We start from the raw sequence: 24,468 nt of genomic DNA, 5'->3' as shown, positions 1-24,468 counted from the left end.
TCCAACTTTTTTGTTGTACCTATCAGGTGTTTTATGGTGGACACTTTCAATTTGTTTTATTTAAGAGTAGCCATTAGCTGCACACACATTCAAAAATTCACATTGCAAACGCCAGCGCAAAAATACCCGCGGAACTCCCAAAAATTACTTCTTGAATTTCATTAATGTTGCAAAAAAAATCTGTGCTGAATTGAATTGTGCCAGCGGTTGAAATTTGTGGACTTTTTCGGCCTTCTTTTATATTAAGTACTTATGTCCAACTAAATTATGTTCTCTTACATTATGGCCAGCACAAAAAGTTGCAAGGATATTTTAGTGCCTATTCTACGTGTATCATATTATCGACTATTAACGACTGCTCGATTATTTTTTAAGACTCCATTCGTTTGAAGTATCGAATAAATCTTTCGCGGCGATTTTAAAGCAAATAGAAGTTCCTGTTTACATTTAGAACAACCTTCTTGACGGATTTTATAGTTTGTTGGAAAAGTTTTTTTATGTTGAAAGGAAACGACTCATTAAATCTTCTGTAAAGAAAGTTGATCTCTTTGTTTTTTTATCAAGATTGTATGAATAAAGGACGAAAGCTCTGCCAAAATATGAAAGGCAATGACCAAATTTAACAAGGAAAACGTTTGTCTATGTGTGCGTGTTTCGCATTTTTGTGACAGTTTTGTTTTAATGAGTTTTAGCAACGCAGTAGTCATTTTTGATGTAAGAGTTCTTGACCTGACCTTATTTTCTAACGCAGTGATTCAATCACAATCGGTTTAACTACTTCTTTCCACATACGGTATAGGATGAGGGTAAATAAAAAGTGATGTTGATGGTGCGCGTTAAATAATACGGTCTCTGGTGGTGTTAAAAGTAAAGAATTTGTGCTAAAGTGGCGTAGTGGTTTGATTAATGGCCTCTCAAGCAGAGGATCGTGAGTTCAAACCTGGGTTGACACCTCTGAGATTTTCGAAATGAAATTTGAAACTTACCACGAGCTTTAAGGCGAAACTAAACCATTAAATCCGCATTGGGCCCCCGTGGAACCTATAACCCAAGCCCTCTTATTATAATATGAGGCATGTGCCCAGCAGTGAGACGCATCAAATGCCACAGGCTACTCGCTATAAGTGCATTGCGCATAATTTTTTCAAAATCAAAACTTGGCTTAAAATTTCTCGATGCCAGGCCGCAAATTAAAAGAAAAGACGCCGTCAAATTCAAATCTAACAAACCAGAGACAATAAACGTCGCATCGCGCGCCAACGCCAACAAATCACTGCCGATGTGCCTTTCCATTACCGTTTACATTTCCCGCTCTCGTTAACTTGACATGACAGTACGGTCTGTAGGGTGGGTACTCAAGTATAAGTACAAAACAGAAAAAACTGTTTATTAACAAGACACGAGAACGGAGCTGTAGTGAGCTACCCTCGACATCATGCTGAGTAAGTACATACATATCTATATAATAATAATATTATTATTATCTAATCTAATACCTACGAGAAATATATATAATATATCGGGGATCACGGAAAAGCCTCCAAAGAATTCGATGAAATTTTGGTATATATATAGGGGTTTTCGGGGATGACAAATCAATCTAGCTTGGTCTTATCTCTGGGAAAACGCTTATTACCGAGTTTTAGCCCGAGCAAAGCTCGGTCGCCAGGCTAGGTACTGGTCTCGGTGCCTTGGCGACCTGACCCTAGGTCCGTGGGGCCCTGGCGCTTTGAGCCTCTTCAAAGATCTATCAAAGAGACTCAGAGATACCACAGGAGACCGAAGCTGGCAGTTTCTCGCTCAACGCATCAGCCTGACGATCCAGCGGGGAAATGCTGCCAGCATCTTTGGTACCATGCCGCAGGGTCCATTTTTAGATTTATTATAGTTTTAGCTTATTTAATTTTAATGTAGTTTTTTTTTTTTATTGTACCTAATCTACATTTTATACTATTCTATCAATAAAAATCAATCGTTGGAGCCGTTTCCGAGATTCCGAAATATATACTTATTATACATATTATACATACTACCTACATAGATAAGCAAGATACGAAGTTCGAATTTTGCAAGCTTCGGAGTATAGGGCCAGGGTTTCCTCACGATGTTTTCCTTCACCGTAAAGCTCGGCGTATGTATACGTGGCACTTACCTCGTGAAGTTTGATGCATTATCGCTCGCTCGCCAAAAATAATCAAACGTAACATTTAAATCAACGCGTGCGCATCGTGCGGATTTAGGCCTGACGTCATTGCCGACATTGTTCGGTTTACGATTCACATGTTATGATTGTAATTGGACTCGTGCTTTGTCTTCATTTAGCTCGTTGTTTTTAGGGTTCCGTAGCTCAAAAGGAAAAAGGGAAACCTTATGGGATCACTTTGTTGCCCGTCCGTTCGTCCGTCTGTCTTGAAATTGTAACCATAATATAATAATATAATCTACATGTCCCTTGAAGCTGTGCAAAAATAAAACTTCTAAGGCAACGTAAGGTTACCTAATCAAATGATACCTAGTCATTAGAAAACGTATTTCCATACAAATTGCTTTAACCAAAAAAAAAAACAGAGTACTTCCTGCTGTCTTAGAAACTCGAAATTTCGTATCAAGGTAGATATAGGTAGTGCCACCAGAATTGAGGTCACGCACACAACAACATGTCATGTAATGAATGAGTAAAGGGGTGCTTAATTTTTCTTTCATTCCATGTTCACAAATGACATAATGACGGCGGGATTTTGTCACTTCAAAATTCTATATTTCAAAAACGGCTGAATCTATTTTGATAAAAAATGTCTAAGAACCATCGCTAGAAAAACTGCTTTCAAATAAAAAAAACCGCATTCAAATCGGTCCACCCGTGTAAGAGCTACGGTGCCACAGACAGACACACATAGCGGTCAAACTTATAACACCCCTCTTTTTGCGTCGGGGGTTTAAAATATCTACATTGACAACATTATTTATTTAATCGTATGGCACCTTTTGTATAGCGCCTTAATGTTGACAACGAGTGCCAACATTATTCAAAAGTACTTAGGTACATTGCAGTCTGCGTGCGATGAAGTCCGACACGTGTGAAAACGAAATTTTGGAATAATAACAGTGTAATTTGCGACCATGTTATGGCGAAGTGCCAAGTGCGAGCATTTAACTGATTGCGGTTACAGACAATATGGAAACTGGTGGGTGTGTTTATTTATTTAAATAGTGTTTGGTCATAACATAACTCATAACATAATCATAACACTAAACTGACGCGTTTCATTTCGAACTCAACCAGAGCTCATCTTCAGAGCAAATACAACTACACCATGCTATCTTCGAGCCTAACATGTAGCATGGTAACCGGCGGATGTAGGTACAATTTTTGCTCTAAAACCAAAAAACTGAAAAAAGAGCAAAATTTTCGCGGTAAGAGCAAGGCAAGGTCGGATTACACGCATTTAGGACCAAATGAAGGTATTAAAACAATTTCCAGCTCGTTGGAAATTAATTCTTCAAAACGCTTTTTAAGGATCTTATTTGATTGGCCTATATTTTATTATACCTACTGACCAAGTTTAATAAAAACCTAAACCTGTTGACATGTCCGGGTTTTGGGCTCCAAAATCCGGGGTTTTCACGCGTCATGTCCTGGTAGCCAAATTTTAGAGATGGCAGCCCTAGCTTTAGGCCACCTTCCCCTGTGTCTGTCTGTAGTCTGTGGCACCGTAGCTCTTAAACGGGTGGACCGATTTCAATGCGGCTTTTTTATTTGAAATCAGGTTTTAGCGATGGTTAGACATGTTTCATCAAAATCGGTTTAGCCGTTTTTTTCCAACTTTTTGTTGGTTAGGTCAGGGTTTCTCAAAGTGGGGTACGCGAACCCCTAGGGGTTCGCTATTCGACGGTAGGGGGTTCGCGACAAGGTTTACGTGATGGTGGCTGCAAGAATGGCAAGATGATTAAGATTGGTTTTTGGAGTCTTTTTGTATTTTTTATTTCAACTCCAAATTTGTTACTTATTTGTTGTTGTTTGTTTCAGTTTGTATTTTCGTTGGCAAGATGATTCTTACCTATTTGTTACTTACCTTTTATTGAAATAAATAATATACATTAAGTATATTATGATGATGATTGAAATAAAAATAAACTTAGTTTCTCCAACAGCCAATTTTATTACTATCTTTGGGAGGGGAGGTAGGGGTTCACTGTCATCTAGAAACTTTAACAGGGGTACTTGGAGCCATAACTTTGAGAAACCCTGGGGTTAGGTTATATGGCTTCGGATTCGGAGGCGGAGGAAGGTACGAATTCATATAGAAGTTCCGCAGTGACGGAAGCAGAGGTGGTGTTCCGTTACAACTCTAATGCCAACTGTACAAAAGGGTCTGCTAAATAAGCAAGTGAGTAATTTTGTATGTGCGATTCCTTCGTTCGTGAGGTCTTGTGTAGCAATGAATTCTGAATGAGATGGCACGCATTGGCAACCTTTTTAAAAGGCTTCTGCTATTTTCCTTCTAAAGTTTCTTGATCTTGTTCATGCATTTTCCATCACGCAAAAAAGGAGTTTAAGTTGAAACGAGGCTGTAACAGTACATTGTGTCTTAGGACGGTAAAAGGAATGAGGGCTATCGCGAATGAATTCGCCGCTAGAGGCGCTAGTGTAGCGTGAGGTCTCCGAAATGTCAAATCTCATAGTTTTTGGGTGAGCTACGCGGTTTATTTATAATTAGAATAATTTTGTGAATATTTTGCAATATCTGAAATTAATTATGGCAATTATGCGATACGGGGCAGTGAATGTCTGTGTTTTGAGACAGTTTTGTCTTTCGGAAACTTTTGTCCTCCCTTTTTTCCGAACAAAACGGGACTAAGCAACACTGTGTTTGCTGGATTTTTTATGGTACGGGTTTAAGGTGTATTAAATATGATTTTAATCTAAACTTTGTTTTAACGCCCGTAATAACAGACTCTGAAAGCCATACTTAAAAACCTCACGCAACAGTGCGCCATCTAGTGAGGCAAAAAACGATAGCCCTCATTGCGAACGAGGGTCTGTCAGAAGCCCGAAGTCGAAGACAGGATGTTCGTAATTCCAGTACAGATGCACTACATGCATAATGGTATTTATAGTTTCAGATGCGATTTCAATAATTCGCCTCCTTTACTAACACTAACACTATTTTTCCAGCAGCCCTAGGGTCGTGTGGTGTGCGCCGTGTACTGTCGTGAGAGAATGGCATCTACTTTGTGGCGTGCAACACGCACTCGGCCACATTAAAATTTTGCGGGTTTTACGGTCATATACATTAAGCGTAGTTTTGCCTCAAGGTCGAAGCTCCTATGAAACACACGGATATTACTAACAGAGTTAAGAGTAGAATCGATTACACTATAAGTTTAGATGGTTTTTAGGGTTCCGTTTTTGCCATTTTGGCTCCGGCCATTTCTGTTTCGCCATGTCTGTCTGTCTGTCCGTCCGCGGCTTTGCTCAGGGAATATCAATGCTAGAAAGCTGTAATTTTGCACGGATATATATGTAAACTATGCCGACAAAATGGTACAATAAAAAATTAAAAATAAATTTTTTTTAGGGTACCTCCCATAGACGTAAATTGGGGGTGGTTTTTTTTTTCTCATCCAACCCTATAGTCACTTCTTTGTTTGTGGCTGTTGACACCTGATTACTTTGGTTATAGATGAAGATTTAACTTTATTTAGTTTCATTTTTTTTTATTCCATTTATTAGCCCACTAGTGCAGGGTTTCCCAGCTTTTATATCGCCGAGCCTCCCCGACCCAAAAATAACATTTTCATGCCCCCCTTAAGTTCGGAACAATTCATTTATTTCATTTTTTCAATTTATTTATTTTTGTGTGTTTTTATATGTCTTTTTGTTTTGTATAATTTGAGTTTTACAGCGCACTAATAAATAAATAAATAATAATTTACCTACACTACCTAACTAGATTTTTTTTTCGGAAATGCAAACGTACCTATATGCCCTGACATTTATCTACGCCCCCCTAGGGGGGCGTGCCCCCTTGAACATGAAACTGCCGTGAGACTCACTCATATTAATAGATATTATGCTACGAATTAGCCCGAAACATGTCGAGCTAAACTCGATTTAAGACGTGAGTTATCCGTTACAATATCTTAATAATAATAATAATAATAATAAATTCATTTATTTCGGGCAACTTGGCCCATACAATAAATACCTTACAGACTAACATACATATTTATAGTCAATATTTAAAACTAATTTGGTGACAAACGGCGTTACCCCGTTGAGTCACCGTCCCGACGTCGCATTCATCTGCGGCATGGTGCCCCGGTACCGCCGGAACAAGACGTATTTCGGCCAGAAGGCAGCACTCGCGATGGTCCCCATCAGCAGCCGCGGCACGCGCACCACAAACGAGCTGAAGTGCACGTAGTGGCGCGACTGCAGCTGGAACACCCTCAGCGTGTATCCGCTCTTCCGGCGGACGTATTCCACCACATCTGCGACTGCGACGGTGTGATGCAGACGCGACACATACAGTGCCGTATTCGGTGTGGCCGCCCTCAGCCCGGAGCCTGGATCCGGTTCAGCAGAGCCACACAGACTCTTACAAGGTTAATATGCGTGCCCTCTTGGTTGGGAGGCCCTGCACTAGTGTTCACCCGTGGCTTCGCACGCTTAAACTATTGTAAAAGCAGCAGTCGAATCGGAATTCTGGGATTTTAGTAAATTCCCACGGAAATGACCAAAAATGTATTCATGATCTTTTTATATCGGGAACACTCAAATGAGTCTTAGGGCCAGTACAGACAGACTGAATTCCAACAGTAACGTAACCGCAAATGCCGACTTGCCCTTACATTTCAATGGCAGTCAGAGTGCAGTTGTGCCAACTGCAATCGAACTGCAACGAAAAATGTATGGAAGAAAGAAAGAAAATATTGATTTGCCAATAGTAACCATACAAGATACACACACAAACATCACGCCTGTATTCCCAAATGGGGTAGGCAGAGCACACGAAACGTTACCACTTCGGAGCCACTTTTAGCAATTTTTGGTTTTAAGTTTGACAAAAACGGTACAATAGTGACAGGTTGCTAGCCTGTCACCTACGGTATACCTTAACCTATATCCTCAGTCGCCTCTTACGACATCCACGGAAGAAATGGATAGGTAAGATTGGTTTTTTGGAATCTTTTTGTATTTTTTATTTCAATTCCAAATTTTTACTTTTACGGTCATCCCGTAAAACCTAAATTGAAAATACAAAACCCGAACCGAACGGAACGGAATACCGAGGACCTGGGTTCGATTCCCAGTGTTGGTCTTATTTTTCTGGTTTTTCTGTGCATCTATATTTCAGTATGTATTTTCAAATGGAGAGGTGCAATTCTAACCCGACACCACACGAACCATACAAGATAATAGGTAAAATACAACACAGATTATAAAAAAAGAGTAAAAAATATATAATTTAACTTATGGGCAGTCGGCAGTTGCGTTACGTTGCAGTTGGAATGCAGTCTGTCTGTACTGACCCTTACCCAATTTTTGGCGCCCTGTGTAAGCTAGGCACTTTTAGGCTATCATTTTCCATTAAAATTTTTAATCTGTAATCTGTAAAATTGTTATTACTTGAAACAAATGAGAATAATTAGAACGCAGGTTTTTTTATTTAGATTCATATTCATATATTTATTCAAAAAAAAAACAATACAAGTATTGTGTTTGAAATAACATAAATAAAAAATAGCATATACATGACAACATTACAAAAAGCTTAACCTATATCGACACGTCATTAAATATTTCTTCCACGCTATAAAAACAATTTCTTAACAAAAAATTTTTTTAACATCTTTTGGAACAAATAATCATTTGTAATAGTTTTTAACTCAGTGGGCAGCCTGTTAAATAGTTTGACAGCTTGATGACTGGCGGAATGCGTTACGACTTTCAGTCTTGGACAAAACTTAAATTTCCTATTTTTGGTATATACGTTCAGTTTGTTCCTCTCTGATCTCACTCTTAAAAAACTTTGTGAGCAGTACCAAAACGTACAAACTAGGCACCGTAAGGATTCCTAGTTCTTTAAAATAATTTCTGCATGAAACCCATGGAGGAATGCGAAACATAGTCCGAACAGCTCTTTTTTGTATTACGAGTGCTCTATTTATATTATATTGGTAGCTATTTCCCCAGAGTTTAATGCTATATCTCAATTTAGATTCTATCAAGGCATAATAGACTGTCTTGAGCTGCTGAATTCCCATGACTTCCCTAAGACATCGTAAGGCATAGCATGCTGACGCAATAGAGCTCTCAACAACCTCCAGTTCCTGCTTCCAATTTAGATGCGAGTCAATACGCACACCAAGACAAGTTACATGATCTACTACATCAATAATAGCTCCATTCATTAACACTTCAAGTTTATCGGTATTTTTGGAGTTATATTTAAAAAATAATAATTTAGTCTTATCCGTGTTGACTCGTAAATTATTTTTTGAAAACCAGAAACTAAAAGCAGAGGCTGCATCGTTAGCAATTTTATTTAATTCTTCGTTACTATCAGCACAAAGAGTTGCACTAATATCATCAGCATATACTGACAACTTACAATTTGCAACTGTATTACTTATAAAATTTATGAGGTCGTTGGTAAATACAAGAAAGAGCAGAGGGCCCAGAATGGATCCTTGTGGAACACCGCGCTTAACATCAACAATCTCAGATTTAACGATTTTTTCATAATTATTTTCAACGTTAGTTATTTCCACAAATTGCTTTCTGTTTTGGAGATAGTTTAATAAAAGTTGGTATGCATTTCCCCTGATTCCATAAAATTCAAGTTTTTTCATGAGTATTACATGGTCAACGGTATCAAAGGCGGAGCTTAGGTCAATAAATAGACTCGCCACTCTTTTTCCCTTATTAATCTCACTTATAATATCATCTACCAGAGTGTCAATAGCATCGGTGGTTCCTAAGTTTTTTTGAAATCCAAATTGCCGACAGTTGATGATACCATTTGAAACAAAGTGATCCAAAAGACGTGATTTAATAAGTTTCTCAAATATTTTCGAGAGTCGGGAGCAGCGAAATCGGTCGATAGTTTTTAAGGTCGGTCTTTATTCCTTTTTTATAAATAGGTAAAACCCTAGCCACTTTTAACTGTTCAGGAAATACTGCAAGATCGAGACATGTATTAAAAAAATATGCCAAAGGGTTTGCCAATAAGTCTATACAATCTTTGATCACCGAAATCGGCATTTCGTCAGATCCATAAGACCTTTTGTTATCCATAGATTGGACTATTTTAGTAATTTCCGTTGATGTAACTGATTTCCAGGATATGTTATTGAATTTCTTATTGGTGGATTGTTCAAGGGCATATACGGCAGAATGAAAATCACCTGTGCTTGGGTCATTACTGTGATCGAAACCTTTTGAAAATAAGTTGACCACCTCCTGAGGATTTCCTACTACTTCATTATTTTCCTTCAGGATAAGTTTACCAACTTGTTTATTTCGTTTATGTTTACGATGTTTGTATACAATATTCCATATGACTTTTGAAGATCCCTTGGCATTATTTATCTCTGATTGGACTGCCGTTCTTTTTGCATATCTGACAACTCTTCTGAAGACATTCATATATCTCAGGCGTTCTAGTATAGATTTATCACAGGTTTCTTTATTTAAATTTGTCAAGATTCGCTTCATTCTGCTAGCAACTTTTATGCCCTTTGTAATCCATTTAATTTTAGAATTTCTTCTTAATTGAATTTTTCTTCTTTTTGTTCTAAAACTAAGATGAAAAGCATTTAAGATCTCGTTCAAAAATTCATGTGTGCTTAATTTATACCAGTCAATAGCTTTTAACCTGCACCTAAAAGACTGAAGGCTTACCTTACTGCTGACAAATCTTTTTTCCCTGACCACAAATATTTTTTCAGTTTTATTGTTTTTAATAGCGTTAGTAATAAGTTCACAGAAAATGGCAGCATGCCCGTCAGCTATGCCGTTGTGATCTATTTCAGTGGACAAGATGGAATCCAGGGGTAAATTCGTTATGTAGTTGTCGATACAACAATTAGAATCGTTCCTTCTAAAGGTGATATCATCAATAAGGTGCCTAAAGTTATAAGATTTTAACAAATTTAGAAAATCAAGTCGTTGCTTACTATCTGTTAATAAATTGATATTGAAATCACCACAGATTATAGATTACGAGAGGTAAAAAATATCCTACAGGTAGCGCATAATTCCGTCGGTTTTCCACAGTATGTCATCGGGAAAGTTCGTACCGAAAGTTCGCAAAGCTGTGCGCAGAGGGCGACACTAGCACAAATCTCCATGACAACTTCAGTTCTCTTTATATTTTGTCGCCATGACAGATCATGATTGTGACCAAAGAGTGTTAGTGGCTATAGAAATCATGATATATATTTCTTCTTCTTCTTCAGCGCGTTTTCGCCCACCGTTGGGCATACGCCTCTCCAACCTTTCTCCATCCAGATCGACTATCTGTCTCTCTCTTCCATATTTATTAGTAACGAAATGACATTATATTCACATCGATAGTGTAATGATAGAGCTACATTTCCAAAAAAGTAATTGAAATAATATGATATGGCATTTAAGATACTCAAAAAACTGTTTACGGTTTTGTGCTAGTGCTGCACTCTGACGGCAGAAAATTGCAGTAATAAGTATTCCCTATTAGCTTCGTGTACAGCCGTTTTGACATTGACACTAATAATAATCCTGGGTTCGATTCCCAGCGCTGGTCTCTTTTTCTGGTTTTTCTGTGCATCCATGTCTCAGTTTGTATTTTCGATATGGTTTCACGGGATACCCGTAGAAGTAACAAATTTGGAGTTGAAATAAAAAATACAAAAATACTACAAATAACCAATCATAACTAATAATAAAGTTCCATAGAAATGGATATGAAAATGCCGCCGTATTCCGATCGAAATCAGACTTCTCTACAGTTACACTATATCTGTACAGGGTTTTTTATTTTCAGTAAAACTAATTCAACCATTTGCTGAAATATTTCCGTTTAATTTGAAATCAATTTTTCTACTATCCTGTGGAATGGCAGCGCCATATTTAAATATACTGTCAAGCGGCGCGGCCATTTTGAAAAAATCTTTCTTGGCTGCAGTGACACCTACGAATTAATTTCGCGAATTCGCGAATTTTATTAAAAATATCACCAAAAAAACTACTTTAATTTTATAGATAAGCTTACAGTGATAGTTTAGCATAAAATGGCATATCTAATTAAATAACATGAATGACCTTCAATTTCTGTGAACTTTATTATTCATTATCAAATATCTGATAACCAAATTTTTCTCAGTCATGTATTAAATAACTATAATTACAAAATAAAACAATTACCTGTAGGAAACACTGATTTATTTCGTAAAATATTAATTTATTTACGAAACAAAGCCCTTTTATAGTCTTTCAATATCAAATAATAGTATAATACGAGGTTTCCAAAAATACCAGCGCACGGCAGCGGCCACACAGTGAAACTTGAGTACCTAAACGATAAGAACGAAATTTCTTCCGTAATGTTGCCGCGGCCGTTAATAAATGCCATCCTTGTCTATTTATGAACGCATTCTGCAAGAATAAGCAAGCGAGATATAGGTCTACCAGTTTATATTTGTTAGTGAATACGTCACCCGCCAACGACCGGGAGCCGGTCGCTTGCCACTCAGGGTTTTTTGACGGCGTGCGGGGAGACGGTCGCCTGCCAAACAAGGGTGTGCCGGGACCCGGACGCTTGCCACTCCACTGTACATGTACCCACTAAAAGTTGCCAAAACTCCCGCTAGATGTCGCTGTCACGTCCCCTTCGCAATCCTACATCGCGCTGTTAAGATTTTTCCTACGATAATGACCTTGTTCATTGTACGATGGTTTAGTTACTCTGGTTTCCCTTCAAAACGAATAAATCTTTCGCCTTTTACTAAAGATTTCCGTGGAGGGGAACACTCAAATGAGTCTTACTCAATTTTTTTGACGCCCTGCGCAAGCGGGGTATATAATCGACTAGTGTAGCTATTTTCTCTCAATGAATCGCCGAATGAACGAGGGAATACTGCCAGCTTCTTAGGCACCATGCAATGGGGGCCTTTTTAGGGTTCCGGAGCCAAAATGGCAAAAATGTAACCCGTATAGTTTCGTCATGTCTGTCTGTCTGTCGGTCTGTCCGTCCGTCCGCGGCTTTGCTCAGGGACTATCAATGCTAGAAAAATGTTATTTTGCACGGATATATATGTAAACTATGCAGACAAAATGGTACAGTAAAAAAGGGGGTATCGTTGGATAGGTCTTTTGAATCCATTAGGGGTTTGATAAGCGATTTTTCGATTTATTGATCTTTTTGCGATATATTCAACTTTAAAGTGAATATTTTCATTAAAATCGAGCGTGAGCGCAGTGCATAAGGGATTATTAGGGATCACAAAACCTAGCTTGATTTAGTTGAAATCTTAAACCCGGTTTTGAAAAACAGCGGCAAACCCGGTTTTGTGTACATTATGCTCATGGTATTGTATTAAAACAAAAAATGCTAAGGCTTGAGGTGTCGAAAGTTTTCAGTTATTTAATTACCCTAACAGTATACACATACTGTTAGGTAATTAAGTAACTGAAAATTTCAGACACCTCAAGCGGTCAAGCCTTAACATTTTTTGTTTTGTTATGTGGGATTATAGTTGTTACAGTGCAACGCGACTGGTACCTAGTAACAGCCTTGTCATTGCAATGCCTGCATCGGCCTGCGCTGTTTCCCACGAAAGTCTTCAATCGATGAGGACAACTGTGTTTCTACAGGTATTTTAACGAATTATTTTATTGTGATTGTGGTGACATATTCGCAAATGCAGCCATATTGGGGAGTGCGGCGCGAAAGTTATCTGATATAACATTTAACTGTCACATTTGGTATAAAGCTACATTTGATATATTTCGATTCACCCCAGAAGTAAACTTTATTATTAATTTTATTTTATATGCATTGCATTCATTCATTTATTTATTTATTATATTTTCACCAGTCTGTCAGTCCGAATTGGATACACAGTAATTCAGTCACCATTCTGACCATAATGTGGCCTGTGCCCTTAGTGTAATTTTTCGGTTACAAAATACGTCTCGATCGCGTTCGCGTTAAAATCTCAATTTATATGGAAACACGAAGAGCGCCTCTAGCGGAACGTTTGCGATGTTCGCGTTTCCATACAAATTGAGATTTTAACGCGTACGCGATCGTGACGTATTTTGTAACCGAAAATTACACTAAGGGCACTGAACTGATGCCAGTGTAACGTATATCGCTTGAGAAAGAGGAAGAGATGCTGCAAAAGCTTCTCTGCATTGGACAGGGAGTTGGTAACAGCTTAATAATTCATTCAGAACCAGGAAGCGGAGCGAGGAAGAGCAACAGGGAAGCGATGGAGAAACGAGCGCGAGTGGAGAAGCGGGGAAGCTACGCGGAAAAAGAGTCCGCAACCCAACTCCGCATTACTTTCTCGCTCCGCTCCGATATTTATCTCCACGCATATGGACAGGCCCAGTCCGCAACTCCTATTTTCGGACGAACTGTTGCTGTTATCAGCTGGGCTACTACGAAACTCGAAACTCGAAGTTCGTATCGTACCGTCCCTCTCGCTCTCGTATTAAATAGTATAAGTGTCCCAGGGACCGCATGACACAAACTTCGAATTTCGAGTTTCGTAGTAGCCCAGCAGATGGCATTTACGGTTTACCGGAGAGAGGTCGAGGGCGAGCTGCCAGATGGCCCGCTCAGCAAGTGACTCGAACTTCGCTTCGTATCGCTCCGTTCCAGTGGACGGGCAGACTTAAGGCGTCTACCCACTACACCGTTCCATGCCATGACCGTAATAGGAACGTGTCAGGAACGCAATGTCAAGCGCATACATGACACGCGAAGGCGACGGTTGGTTAGGAAACGTCCTAGTGGGCTAGTCTCATACTTTTCAATACAGACTATACCTCATCCAAGTTACAGAGCTAATACTAGAAAAATTAAAACGCACGCTTTTGGTCAGAGATAACGGTGGCAGCAATAGATAGGATGCGTTTAGATGGCGGCTGAACTTTAGTCAACATCTGGCTCTTGTACGGTGCGAACGCGTTTTATTGCTCTTATTGTTTTGTTCCTCTCTAAGACAAGAAATAAAATGAAATAAGCAGGTACCTAAATACAATAATGATATTAATACATGTAACATGTAAATGTCAAAATAATAAAAATCAGGAAGGACGCCATGTAAACGTGCCTTAAGATTTAGATGCACTTGTTCACGCCCAACGACCTTCGATGGCAGTCGTCTGTCCCTTTCATTTGCATACAAAATTGTGACAGAGACAAACCCATATTAACTCTGTAACTTGGATAAGGTATAAGTATATTTTTGCTTGGCACGTTGCTATTACGTTCATGATATGATACGGTGTAACGGATAGAGAGCTTTAGTCGGTCACGTACCTGACTGGGGATAGATAGACTCAACAGATAGCACCGCCCTTTGGTTTGGCTCCACGCCAACATCATGACTAATGTCCGGGTTTACAACTACCCTCAGATTTCCAAAGCTGTTTATTATGTAAAATGGTGTGAATTTAAACTAAGATTGGTTTTTTGGAATCTTTTTGTATTTTTTATTTCAATTCCAAATTTTTACTTTTACGGTCATCCCGTAAAACCGAAATTGAAAATACAAACTGAAATATAGATGCACAGAAAAAACAGAAAAATAAGACCATCACTGGGAATCGAACCCAGGTAATCCGTACCGCGTGCTATACCGCTACACCACTGATGGTCACTGGTGGACCATCAGTGGTGTAGCGGTATAGCACGCGGTACGGATTACCGAGGACCTGGGTTCGATTCCCAGTGATGGTCTTATTTTTCTGTTTTTTCTGTGCATCTATATTTCAGTTTGTATTTTCAATTTTGAATTTAAACTGTTTAATGCTACAATTAATATTATGAAAGTGTGGCGGTTTTAGGCCTTTAGGCCTTGAGAGCGAGATATAACAGCCACAGTTGGTCACAATTGCTTGTCCACGTTTGACACATTCTCGACGGTTGTGTTTCATCATCCAGACATCAGAGGCGCTGTCGTCTACGAAAACATAGATGAAATTTTAAGTGTCCCCCATTCTGCCAAACTGCCTATGGCCTAACTTAACCTGGCTTATAACTTATTAGAATATTTTTGTTTAACTAAATAAGCTGCGCAATCTAGCGTTTGAATGTAATGTGGATAGAAATCCGATTATGCTTGTAGGGACTTAGAATGCCACGTAGGGACGTGGCATTCTAAATCATAGAAAAGAAGAATATAAGGTTGCAAGAGCTTATTCTATTCTGTCTACATTACATCCATTGCTATTCTGCATGTACACAATCAGACAGTATAATTGGCTATCAGGCGAGTCGCACGCGAGCGTCAATACACACATTAGTGCCGGGCTCTATTTCCGAAACATTAACTCGTCAATGCATATGCAATCCGTGGGTATACGAGTATCTGCAGGGCTACTACGAAACTCGAAGTTCGTGAATAGTATAAGTGTCAGAGGGACCGCACGACACGAACTTCGAGTTTCGTAGTAGCCCTACTGTATTTACGAAGTCATACTGTATGCTGAAGATTAGCAGTGTGTTGCCAGTGACCTGTGGTTCTGAGGGGCGCGCCAAAATTAGCATAATTTTCGCAGGTCATATAATGTATGTAATATTTGTCAGAATTCTTGTTTGTCACATTTTTTTCCCACGGAAACTGTATTCTGATTTTTTTAAATAAATGGTCACCTATAGAAAACTGTAGGTTAGGTTAGGTTTGTTTTATAACAATTCTGAACAATTTTTGAATTCAGAGAGAAAAGGATTATGACAAACTTACATTCTGACTTTCAGCAATGCGAACCGATATGAACCCTTGGTCTTCCAGTTCGTAGTCGCCTCTCGAGGATTTTTCTCCCCCAACAGTCTGTTCTTCGAGCGACGTGGGCCACCCATTGTCACTTCAACTAGTATATTCTTCGAGCTATGTTGATGACTTTATTCTATTGCGCTAAGAAATTTCCAGCAGCTTTTTCCATAACTTGTCCGTGACTGAATCTCTCGAATCTCTCCAAGAGACCAATAGTTTAGGACCACGTGTCAGGCCGGTTCCATATCCCATCAGGCCACATCGCTCGAAGAAGTGACGACCACGAACCGGAAGACGAAGCGTTGGCAGGCTCACACTAGGTGGACTGACGACATCACCTTTGGCGTATCTAGTTATTTTTCTGGGCCAGGCCTGGATTTTTGTGTGAATATATCAGTATTATAGAATTTTAATCGGTAGCCCAACATCCTGGGTTGGGCACGGACCTCCCGGCCCCCTCTCTATATACGCCTATGGACATGAGAGTTGCGTTCAACCGGTGGATGCAAGTGGAAATTAAATTTGCTGGTAAAAAAAATATGTTGCAGGTGGTAGGACCTTGTGCAAGGTCCGCCCGGATTGCTACCACCATCTTGCTCGCTAATCCTGCCGTGAAGCAGCAGTGCTTGCACTGTTGTGTTTCGCCATGGAGAGTAAGACAGCCGGTGAAATTACTGGCACTTGAGGTATCACATCTTGGGCCTCTCGGTTGGCAATGCATCTGCAATACCCCTGGTGTTGCAGATGTTTATGGGCGGTGGTGATCTCTTACCATCAGGAGACCTTGCTCGTTTGCCATCCAGTCGAATAAAAAAAATGTTTTTGTGTATAACTTTGTAACTTAAAGATTTTGTGATTAGCTACTTTTTATGAGGGTTTCTGTGAGAGGCTACTTGGCGCTAGTATCGCGAGGTCAGTTTGATAACTAAATAAAAAAAAAATAACTTTGACATTTGTGTTACGTTTGTGATTGGTTGAAAAAGGACGAAATAGAAAATAGAAATAATATTTATTCACTTGAACAGCGGTTACAGAGATGTTCGGTTGGTACACATAAAAATGAGTAGAATGTTCACCAGCATGTGAATATAAAAGTTGAAATTTAATTTCATGCAATAATTAACGACTAAGAACCAAGTAGGCAAGCAACTTATAACATTAAATAATTCATGGAGATAAGAATTATTAGCAGACACATTTATTTATTACTAGCTTTTGCCCGCGACTTCGTCCGCGTGGAATAGTAACTTTGGAAAGTATTTAATTTATTTAGGGTACCTATTCTGCCAATAATAGCACATAGAAACTTCTACGGTTTACTGAAAATAACCTATTTTAATACATTGCTTTATATCTAAACTAATTTTTTTTGTTCTTCCATTCTTTGGTAAAACGTAAGTATTCTACCCTGCCAACACAAAAGGACTAATTCTTCATAGTGAGCTCTTGACATCTTACGTCCTTTATTGTAAGTTAGGAGGGTAGGATTATAATTAAGACGGCATTCTTACTAAGCATTGCTACACATATTTCCGATAAATATACTTATAGTAAATTTGTTTGGAATTCCTTACGAACTTTCATCCCCATATTTTCAAGTAGGTATGAAAAATGTCGAAATTTGAAAAGAGCCGGAACGAATGTTTTTTAGGGTTCCGTACCTCAAAGGGAAAAAAATGGAACTCTTATAGGATGACTTTGCTGTCCGTCCGTCCGTCTGTCTGTCAAGACCCTTTATCCCGTAAACGTGCGGAGTATTTATCGAGTTGAAATTAAAACCCTAAACTCAAAAAAAGTTATAGGGTACTTCCGGCTGTCCTAGAAACTTAAATAAAGGAAGCTCTTATAGCAAATTTTATTCCCTTTATAGCAAAATAAGTAAGAAAAATCTGAAAATCATAATTTTTCATGTCTGTCTGTCTATGTTAATAAGCCATGTAAAATGACCCCACATTGCGTACATTTTGCTTATGAGCTTGGCTCTGCTAACACTTGATATTCATAAATACCTATGCACGGAACCCTTGATGCGCGAGTTCGAGTCGATTTTAACCAGTTTTTTTTTGTTCTTATCGAATACCTAAACACAAAGATTAATCGATTTATCTGTGATAATGACGACGTTCCATATAATTTTTCATCCTATTTCATCCCCTCGGAGGTAAAATTTTCAAAAAAACCCTTGAACAAATATCTATTTATTTTTCAAAGTGCCCAAATGCCATGTTTCATAAAGAACCATCGATTTATCTTCTACAATGTCGACCTTCATATAAACTTTCACCCCCACACAGGAAGAATTTAAAAAATGCGCGAAAATATATCTATTTATCTCTTATCATGTGCCCAAATGCCAAGTTTCATAAAGAACCATCGATTTATCTTCGAAATGACGATCTTACATATATAAACTTTCATCCCCTATTCACCCCCAAACAAGAAGAATTTTAAAAAACGCTCGAACAATTATTTATCTCTTATCACGTGCCCAAATACCAAGTTTCATAAAGAAACATCGATTTATCTTCGATAATGACGACCTTCCATATGAGCTTTCATCCCTTATTTCATCCCTCACAGGTCGAATTTTCAAAAAAGCTAAAACACATACCGACTTATTTCTTATTAAGTGCCTAAATGCCAAGTTTCATGGTTTTATTTCCGACAGCGACGAACTTCCACCATATAAACTTTCACCCCCTATTTCAACCCCTTAAAGCCTTTTTTCGCAATAAAAGATAGCCTATGTTCTTTCCCATGGTCTATTCTATCTCTGTACCAAATTTCATCCAAATCGGTTCAGCGGTTTTTGCGTGAAAGCGTAACAGACAGACAGACAGACAGAGTTACTTTCGCATTTATAATATTAATATATGGACTAACATATTTTAAGGCCACACTAACAATTTTATGGATAATCATCTGAAAATAAGCTATTATTATTATCATTATTATTATTATTATTTAGACATGTCACTCTTAATGCATTAGGATGCATATATTATTTAATTCGATCAATTTCTTTTGGATAGGAATTCCTTTATACAATAGAATCTTTTTATGAGTAACCATTTAAAAGTGCTCTAACAAATTGGTTATATTTCAAGTCAACAATATCTCGTGGAATATTGTTAAACGTAGAGCAAAATTCGTTGAAAAGGACGTAGGTACGGCAGGGCTACTACGAAACTCGAAGTTCGTGTCGTGCGGTCCCTCTGACACTTACCACAGTATAACAAGTTTCCCTACAGTAATCCGACGGAGACGTCTAGACAGAGCAGAGCAGAGCACCTCTGACTTATTCCAAATTCATGTGCAAAATTACATTTGAAATTTACCACGAGCTTTACGGTGAAGGAAAACATCGTGAGTAAACCTGCACAAACCAGCGAAGCAATTCAATGGTGTGTGTAAAGTTCCCAATCCGCACTGAGAGGAGGCCTGTGCCCAGCAGTGGGACGTATTATAGGCTGGGATGGATTTAACATTAATATTATTAATCTATTACTTTTTTTGAAGTAGTGAAAATATGTATGTGTCGCCCTCAAAATCCTATGCAAACATGCAAAGTATCACTTGGCATAAAAGCCGTGAATGCAAATAAACCTGAAACCCATATTCACTAGGTAGGATTTCACGTTAAGTCTGGCATACATTGAAATCCAGGAGCTTGCAACTAAGCCTGTGAAGCGCGAACCCAAATATTTGCCGCCAAATAAAATAAATCTGACGTGCTTTTAGCACCTCGCGCCCCTTGAGCCGAAAAATTAACATTAGTTTATGGCAACACTTATCAGGCCATCCCTTTCATTTGGGAGCGAAAGGGCGCGAATATTGGATAGGGAAGAAAGAATGATGTTTTTTTTTTTTTACAGATGGATATTTTTTCGTTAGTGAAAACCTTTTTAACCCCCGACGTAAAGGAGGGGTGTTATAAGTTTGACCGCTATGTGTCTGTCTGTCTGTCTGTGGCACCGTAGCTCTTAAACGGGTGGACCGATTTGAATTCGGTTTTTTAAAATGAAAGCAGGTTTTCTAGCGATGATTCTTAGACATGTTTTATCAAAATCGGTTCAGCCGTTTTTGAGATATTGAACTTTGAAGTGACAAAGTCTGGAGTTTTCCAACTTTTTGTTGGTTAGGTTATGATACTCTCTGAGCAAAGCCGCAAACGGGCGAACAGATAGACAGACAGACCGACTGTTTGTATTTGATAGTTTAAGTCCCGGGGAAGGACAAAGAGTCGTTTTTATCCCGTAAAATTGCATAGTTCCCGCGGAATAGCGATAAACGAATTCTAAGTGGACGGAACCTTTAACCTAAATAACCATCTGTAGATCACAGTCCAAAAAAGTCGCCTTGATAGCATATCTAAAATACAAACTGAGACATGGATGCACAGAAAAACAAGAAAGAGACCAGCGCCGAAAAAGCCGTGGTGGCTAGTGGTTTGACCTATCGCCTCTCAAACAGAAGGTCGTGGGTTCAAACCCCGGCTCGCACCTCTAAGCTTTTCGAAATTCATGTGCGGAATTACATTTGAAATTTACCACGAGCTTTGCGGTGAAGGAAACATCGTGAGGAAACCTGCACTAACCTGCGAAGCAATTCAATGGTGCGTGTGAAGTTCCCAATCCGCACTGGGCCCGCGTGGGAACTATGGCCCAAGCCCTCTTGTTCTGAGAGGAGGCCTGTGCCCAGCAGTGGGACGTATATAGGCTGGGATGATGGGATGATGAGTGGGAATCGAACCAGGTCCTCAGCAATCCGTGCTGCGTGCTATAATACCCTACACACTGCTGGACAAAAAGACTCCAAAAAACCAATCATGTCTTACCTAATACCATTAATTACCTAAATTATAAATAAAATTAATCATTATGTACTTTGTCAAATCATGACGTTACCACTAATTTAATATCAAATAAACGGATACCTCACGTTATCAGATTTACCAGACTCGCACTAGATATAGAATAAAATACTTAAGTAATTGTTTTTGCATTTATCCGTACGTATTGTCAATTGTAAACCAATAATAATTAATCATAGTCAAGAAATATTTCAACGACTGAAGGGCGAAAATAAACGGTCATTGACATAGTTTTGTCATTATTTTTAGGACTAACGTAATGTGATGAGTCAGAAAAAAGAAAATCATCACTAAAAATATTTAAAACGTTATGTACATGCCATAAAACAAATGAAAACACAACAGCGTTATAATAGAAACAAAATACTTGTTAGAAAAATAAAAATAAAACAAAAAATTATAAATGAAAAACAACACGCTGCGAAAAGGTTTTATTAAAAAAAAAAGTAGTTTTTACCTGTTTTGATTTGACACATTATAAACCACAAACAAAATTATAAATAATTAAGTAAACATGCACTATATCAATTAGCAAATTAGGTAAGTAGTTTAATATTTGCAAATTAGCGAGGAAACATGCAAAAATTAAGCGCAGTCTAAAAAGCTTAGGTAGGTACTACAACTCAAAGCGAAGCGTCATTTTAGTTTTTTTTATTTATTTAATACACGTCAAAAATAACCTAAAAGAGATACTTACTAAATATCAATTAGCTATCTTCCAAATTTTTCAAAAAACATCGAAATGACAAGCAGGGCGTCCACAAAACGTCTCACACAGATTCGTACATTATAATACCAACACTTTTACAAAGGACCCACTCATTTCATTGATAAACTCACTGACAGATCCTTGCTTCGTCCTTAGATAAAATACAACGAACAGGTAAAAACTACGCTCTATTTCCCCATTTTCTTGTGTTTTTTATACATGTTGCCCAAAAAAAGCGCCGCTAAAGGTCGCCCGCGTGTTTTTTGCACCGATTTTCGAGGTGTGTTTTAATCAAATCGATACGAGACAAGAGAACACGACCTTTCTGCCCGGGCGACGGGCGGCTACTGAATGCGAGTGCTGCCCTCTGCGATTAATTTATCGATGTTTTCTAAGTGACAGCTAGGACCTATTTATTCATCAATGCAGCTCGTCAGATTCCAAGTTTGAATTTAGGATGCGATTCTCTAGCGCTGGCTGAATGTAAAAATGGCGGCTTACCTGCCTATTATTACCTACTTACTTACCGTAAAACAAATACTATTAAAATTAGAACCTAAAGTGGTTCTATTTTATACTTTCTGATATATAAATATAAATAATAATAATAATAATAATAATATAAATCTTTATTCAATAAGACAAAATTGCACAAGAGAGGAATGAACAATTACAAGAAAAAGACAACTTAGGTTAAACATAGCACAATTAAAAAATTTGAATCCTGACTCACAAACTAGGCAAGGCCCGTATCTTGCAAGTCAGTGTTCGTCACGTATGCGAGCTAATAGAGTAAACTACGTATATCCAAGTAGCTACTAAGTAAACTGAAACATTTTTATTAAGAAAAGGAAAAATTAATAATTAATTTAAAATTATGTGTGTGTGTGTGTGTGTGAGTGTGTGTGTAAAATGTGTGAGTGCGCGTGTGAGTGTGTGTGTATGTATCTATGGTGTCGAAGTTTCTGAGTCTATATGGGTGACAGTATATGTGCAGGTACGTTAAAGAGAAATGTTGCTGTCTTAAGTCTTAAGTCAGAAGATACTCGGTATCATATAATCGAGTTTTTGCAACCACTTTGAGACTTTCTTTTTCATTTGAAACCTACTTAATCTAATTATGTTTAAAACATTATTTATCTTATTATAAAGAAATGAGCTAGTGATTTGGAATTGTCTCGAAGAAAATTTAGTTTTATGGGTAATGGAGGGCAAATTCTGTAGTGATTTCTTTTAGTAAGATCTGGTTGCCGTACTTGCGCGTGCCTGCGCAAAATGGAGCGGAGTATAAAGAGCTGTCTCACTGTCAACTTTACTTAGCGATATTGTACAGGTCTTTCGTTGGGAATCTAAAATTTTTGTAGTGTAAGACTTTGAGCACAGCTCTCTGAGCTCTCTCGACTTTAAGGAAATAAGTTTTAGCCGCACAACCCATGCAGGCACACAGTAAGTCAAGACTGAGGTACAAAGTGCAGAATAGACAGTGTTTAGGGTTTCTGTGTCGGCAGATTGTCGAAGTGTTTAAATATGTGAATAAGACGTCTGATTCGAGTGGCAAGCATGTCGACTTGTGGATACCAATTTAGGTTTTCGGTCAAAATAGACACCAAGATATTTTTATTTTTAGTTTGCGCTATAGAAAGACATCTGCAGTTACCAGCATTGTTGCAATTTGCGTGAACCCTAATTTCATAGTTTGTAGGAGGTTGGGTATTGTTTTTAATGGAAAAGGGGATAAAAAATGATTTTGAGATATTGAGGGTTAGTAAGTTTTGCGTTAACCAATTGCTTACTATGGTCAAATTGTCCTCAGCCGTAGATTTGACGTCAGTCCAGCTCGAACCCTGAAACTAGTGCTGTATCATCAGCGTAGGTAAAAATTTTGCAGTTCGGAAGATTCAAGTCGCAGAGTTGGTTGATGTAGATTTGGAAGAGCGTTTGGTCCAAGTATTGAGCCTTGAGGGACGCCGTACTCGATGGAAGCTTCGTCGCTTTGAAGTCCGTTAATTATGACTCTTGTGAGCGGTTTCTTAGGTAGTCACGGAAAATATTTAGAGCAATACCTCTTACGCCGACGGAGTCAAGTTTAGACAGAAGGGCGGGAATATGTACAGTGTCAAAAGCCTTTTGCAAATCGAGGAAAACACCTATGCATTTAAGACCCTGATCAAGAGCAGATGTGATGTGAGAGGCAAGATCGACGACGCGTCCTCGGTGGAATTCCTGGTCGAAAACCGTATTGCTGAGCAGATACAATATTATTTTTATTCAAAAATTTATTAGACGTCTGTTAAGAAGTTTCTCGAGTATTTTAGAATAGTTGATAGGACGGAAATAGGTCTATAGTTTGATATTATACTACGATTACCATTCTTGTAGATTGGATGAACTAGGGCTTTTTTACAGGCGTTTGGAAATACACTGTGCGGAAGGCTGTATTTGCAATGTGAGTTAAACTTGGAATTATGAAACTACGGATAGATTTCAAGATAGAGGGAGACAAGCCGTCCATCCCGGTGGCAGAATCGGACCGTATTCCCATAATAATGGATTCTATTTCTTTCTCATCGGTTTCGAGGATAACCATTGAATTGGGGTTATAGGTTTTCGGTAAGTATGATGCGATGCTTGCGTTTGCTATCGAATTCGACGTTAAATTTGAGGCTAGGTTTTTACCGATTTCAACGAAGTAATTATTTACACTGTCTAATGACTTACATGTGTTTTCTGTTAGTTTAAGTAATTCTAGAGGTGGGTTACGGGTTTTTTCTGTGTTTGTTATTTTTCTTTATAGCTTTCCAAGTCGCTTTAACATCGTTTTTTGATTTCAATAAGATTTTTTCTCATGTGTTACTTTAGTTTGCGCAGAAGGAGGTTACAAAATTGCGGT

General features: G+C 38.4%; 1 protein-coding gene and 1 non-coding gene across 3 annotated transcripts in view; one reads left to right on the top strand and one right to left on the bottom strand.

Moving 5' to 3' along the window:
• Positions 1-21,911, bottom strand: part of LOC141442881 (A-type potassium channel modulatory protein KCNIP1) — a 61,822-nt gene extending 39,911 nt beyond the window's left edge. For both annotated transcript variants that reach the window (XR_012452978.1, XM_074108036.1), the window contains exon 1: positions 21,567-21,911. The gene's annotated coding sequence lies outside the window, so the exon portion shown is untranslated. The remainder of the gene's footprint in view (positions 1-21,566) is intronic.
• LOC141443168 (U5 spliceosomal RNA) lies at positions 11,950-12,067 on the top strand. The gene has a single exon (XR_012453005.1). It is a non-coding gene; the product is annotated as a U5 spliceosomal RNA (small nuclear RNA).
• Positions 21,912-24,468: the final 2,557 nt, after the last annotated feature.

The sequence above is a fragment of the Choristoneura fumiferana genome, chromosome 26 (assembly GCF_025370935.1).
Source record: "Choristoneura fumiferana chromosome 26, NRCan_CFum_1, whole genome shotgun sequence".
In the NCBI taxonomy this organism is placed as follows: Eukaryota; Metazoa; Arthropoda; class Insecta; order Lepidoptera; family Tortricidae; genus Choristoneura; species Choristoneura fumiferana.
This window is presented reverse-complemented; position numbering and strand designations above follow the sequence as displayed.